Raw genomic sequence first — 5,175 nt, 5'->3', positions numbered from 1 at the left:
AATTGTTACTTTATTTGCTTTGCATGTAATAATGACACCGTATTTAGTCATCATTAAATCATCATTATCATTAAATCACCATCATCATCATTCATTTAACTGCAGCAGCTACGAAAAACGAGTTTAAGGAGCTGTTTCCACGTAGCAGGATATTTTTATGTATGGATATTTTTTTCTCCTGGTTACATTGGTTTTGGCCTTCCGTTTCCATGTAAGCAGATATTTTAAACCCACATATCAAAAATCCTGCTTTAAAAATATCCCAGTTATGGAGCTAAAATGCACCCGTTACAATGGAGTTTTTATTTTTATCCCCACTTTGCATTTCCACCTAAACAGGAGAAAAAAATACCCACATAAAAAAATATCCTGCTACGTGGAAAGAGCACCTAAGTCATAACTGGAGAACAGCCTCTTGATCAAACAGGAAGATGCGTTGCAAAGGAAGTGTGTGAAAAGTGTTGCTATTATTCACATTTCCTCTTTTCACCTCAGGGTGGCGCAGTTGTGTAACACTGGGTACCGGGGAGCAATCATCTGCATAGGGAGAGGAGAGCATCTCAATGGCAAGCACAACTGTGGTCAAAGCATAACAGGAGGAGAGAGATACCTAAAATAGCTGTTTCAGGAAACAGTTTCATTTTGCTGAGTGACTTTGATTTTGGACGGTGCCTAGGTTCTGAATAATGTCTGTCACTTGTGTTTTAAGTATATATGAACTAAATAGAGAAGCCAAGAAGGCTGTGCCTGGTCCAGTTATTATCTGACCACCACACAATAACTGCTAGTAGCTTTGTCTGAGCACATCCCTGTTCTCTAAGGATCCCTGGGGACCTAGTTTATCTGTTAAGACATGGTAACAGTACATTTCCTATCAAATGAATGGCAATGACCAAACCGTAATACTTTATGGCTCTGTCATTATAATTTCGTAGAGTATGATGATAATAAAGTCTTATCAGTGACGATTATAATGTTCCTCTAGTGGAACAGTGCACATTATGAGGTGACTGTGTAGAAGTTGGTTGGTGTCACCCCTGTTGGTGACAACGGCAGCATAACAAATTGGCATAGTCCGCCTGATCTTTTATAATCACTATCGTGTGTGTGTGTGTGCCACACAATGCGTATTTGTGTGTGTGTGTGCATATATGTGCGTACATGTGTGTGAGTGTGATCATGACTATCACTGCTCTCAGCCCAAACAATCTGAATCTGGCATAGAGGGGAGGGGACAAGCCATCACCAAATGAATGAAGGCCCTTTTTCAACATAGCCTTCCTCTGGTTCCCTTGGCATAGAGCACTGCAGTTTTGTAACTAGACTTAATACAACAGAGCCAATACTGCTGTGGACTGGAATTAGCACCAACACATAGAAAATATTTAGATTTAGATCTCAAGTCTCAGTAAAGGCCCTTATATGTCAAAACTACAGCCCTGTGCCAACAATGCTGCAACATTATGAAAGACTGCGTCCTATTCCATATCTCTTTTGGCTGGTGGATTATGTAATGTAGTTATGGAAGTGGTTGTCGAGAGTGAGTGTCGACTGATAGTAAAGGTCCTGAAGGTGAGGGGTGATAGTTAATCGTGTGTTAACAGAGATGGAGTGCCGCTTGGAGGACCGTGTCTGGAATGCAAGGCCCTTCATGCACATACATGCACCTGGCAACACACACTCATTCACCTGACTGGAGAGTCAAACACAGGGTGTGATGCAAGTCAAACTTAAGTACGTTTAAAAAGAGAGAGAGAGATTGAAAGACAAGACTTACTGTACAAACAGACATACTGGATGGATGAATGTGCACACTAAAAGGCAAGCTTTTTTTTAGTAGAAAGTGTGTTCTGCATCAACACACACACACACACACACACACACACAATCATCTGTTACAGAAATGTATAATAATCCTTATTGAAATTAGTGAACAATAATTTAGTATTGAATATAGTTGAGATACATTAGGCATTAGAAGATGTTCCAATTCTGAGGAAAGATACATTTGCTTTAGTTTTAGTTAACTTTGAGTTGTGTTTGTCACTGACTGTCCCTCATTATGAGTTGACAACAACATCAGGGGTCTCGTGTAGTTAGTGTGAGTGTGTGCACACATGCCTGTGTGTGTGTGTTTGTGTGTGTCTGTGCATGCGTGCGTTGTGTGTATGCACATACCTCTGTATGTGTGTGTGTGTGAGTTTGCGTTTCCGGGTGAGTGCGTGCATGTGGCCTTTGAGAATAACCAGAGTGCGAGTATAGAGCTCCGTACCAGCGTGGTCCTAAGCTCCCTCTGCTAAGCCCCTTGGCCGGCACAGTTTCCCCCCAAATCCCCACACGTGTGGTGGGGCCAACGCACTGGCCTGGCCTGGCATGCCCTGGTGTTGCAGTGGTGGTGGTGCTGACGGACTGTATCAGGGTCAATCTCTTGGCCAATGACGTGGCACGAAAGGGAAAGGCTTGGAGTCGAACCACCTCGGTCCACAAGGGTCGAGTCTAGTGTTTCTCAACGGGGGCTCTACACCCTCAGAGCGGGCATTAGGGAGCCCTAGGGGGGAGTTGTGGCGGTGCTTAGGTGCCACTGGGGGGCATTAGTCAAATTTACATGTTAAAGGATAGTTCCGGCGTAAAATGAAAGTTTCACCATCGCTTTCCCATGCCACATAATGTATCTAATGATGAGCCATTCCGGGCAATGCCGCGCCGTTATGGAGTTAGCTTATTTTAAGCTTTTTGGTGAAAAACGCAGCCAACGCATCACGGCGGGGCCAATTATAAACCTATTCTTTTCTGATGTTTCCCCGCTATAAACAACTTCAAAAACGCTACACACTTCATCACAAAGGTCTCGTCAATCAAACCGAGGCACAGAGAATGTCATCGAACCACACAATCTTTCACTGGCCAGTGTTTTCAGAGGTGTCTCACTGTTGCAACTCTCTGACCCGGATGCAGGCTACTCAATCAGGTGGCTAGGTAGGCTAAACATGGTCCGCGGTTCGCACCGGCTACGACCGTAAAATGAAAAGCTGGAACCCCGACCGTTTTCACCGACTGCCACTGTCTAAACCAGCCATATTACGGGAATGGCTAATAGCATTAGAAGTGGACGAAACTGTCATAAAAACCCGGAGGGATCGCTACTACTCTTGAAGTACTGTATTTTCACTGGTGTTTACTATAGATCCCCTGTAGACGGCTTATTTTGGAGGGGCCCTAGGCAATTGCCTGTCTGCTAAAACCGGCTCTGGGTGTGTCTTTCTCTAGAATGCCTTTTGTTGTTATTCTGTCCTCGCAACACGTCTGGGGTGTTGTTTGACAGATAGCGAACAAAGTAAGACTCAAGGCGTGACTCCAGTTTTCAATGCTTTACTGAAGACTTCTTGAACCATACCAATTTGTAAAACTGCAACAGAATGACATACAGAGGATACATTAGGGAGTAAAATGAATACAAATGCTCAAGAGGATACAAGATGTTTTCCCTTCACAGGTACTAACCAAGGTAAGTATTCTCTAGGAAGGTTTTAGCTTTAGGTCAGGAAGTAGGCAGCACTGTACTTTAAAAGTTAAAGCAGACAGGCGAATTTTACCATTTAACATGTTTCTTATCAAGGACAAAACACAGGCAAGTTAACAGTAACGTGTATCAAATATAGTGACTAGGAAAGTTTACATGAAAAATACAAGGCACAACTGAACACAAACGAAGCAATACAAAGATTGAATGACTAGAGAATTTAGCTAAGAGGCATGCTAACGATCGTAATTAGCATATTTCACACTTTTAATAGCGATCTCAGTAGAAGATACATTTTGCGTTTTTATCACTACGGTTCACATAACAGTGACTTTAAACAACTTTACATCGATTTTGGTAACTTACTGTTAGTTCCATCTCTAGGTTTTTAGCGATTTCGTTTTCAGGTGAAGAACAACGGCTTGTTTCAGGTTGGTCAGAAAGGAAGTGTATCGCGTAGCAACAGGAAATCTGATCCTTTAGATGCAGTACCCGATATTAACACCAGGGGGATTACTTACACCCAACTATTGACAAGACAGCACAGTTGTCTTTCTTAAGAATTATGCATTTGTTTGAGTGCATATTTGTAAAGTATGTTGGTTTGAGTGTGTGTATGTGGGCTTTCCAAGGACGAAGAGAGATAGAGAGAAGAGTGAGGTGAGAGTGAAAATGTATTATCAACACATCATGGTCAAGACCCCCGAAGCATAGACATAAACATAAACAAGACATGTGCCTCGTCATTATGGGGTTACCACCAAGTTATGAAGCATAATATGGGGCTGGACTGGAGTATCGCCAGATGCACTTTGAGCCTCTTGCGTCTGTTTTTTTGTTCTGTGGCAATGGGTGTTTCATTCCCGTATCTCCACTAAATATAAGCAAATCACATTATAAAGTCTGGGTGCCAAACCCCAGCTGAAAGCCAACATTCAAAGTGTGTGTGTGTGTGTGTGTGTGTGTGTGTGTGTGTGTGTGTGTGTGTGTGTGTGTGTGTGTGTGTGTGTGTGTTAAAAAAAAAAGTTCATGGATCCAATGGGCATAATCCCTTATACCAGAATTTGTGCAAATGCCAATGAATGTCATTCTTACCGATGCATAACAGCAACCTCTTGAAAACACATGATTACCTATAGTTATATATGTTTATAAACAAAGTAGGCCAACCCTTTCCTGGTGAACCAGTAGCCTGTAAGTGGGCGTCAACACATAGCTTCTGGTTCACCAGGAAAGGCCAACCCACCGAAGTGTTCTCAACACATTCACATGATTTGTTGAAAACCATAAACAGTTACCCACCTAGGGACATATAGGGTGCTTCCCAATATGTGACCTTGCCTCCTCCACTTGCCTCCTCCACTTGCTTCTCGTCATGATGACATCACTGACAACAGCATTATATTTCAATATCTTGCAAAAGCTCAATTGTAAAGTCTTTTTCTCATTTGCAATTGGGATGGTGAATGAAACACAGTCCCTCAAAAGTTGTTGTGGCGAGGCTGACAGCTGGGAAACTTTATTGTTTTCTCCACGGAGGAGGGGCCAGGAGGCGGGACGAGGAGACAAGCACAAGTGGAGGAGGCAAGGTCACATATTGGGATGCACCCATAATTTCTCTCTCAAACTCTTGGCAAGTGATGTAAACACGGTGC

This window comes from Engraulis encrasicolus, chromosome 23, assembly GCF_034702125.1.
Source record: "Engraulis encrasicolus isolate BLACKSEA-1 chromosome 23, IST_EnEncr_1.0, whole genome shotgun sequence".
NCBI classification, from domain to species: domain Eukaryota; kingdom Metazoa; phylum Chordata; class Actinopteri; order Clupeiformes; family Engraulidae; genus Engraulis; species Engraulis encrasicolus.
This window is presented reverse-complemented; position numbering follows the sequence as displayed.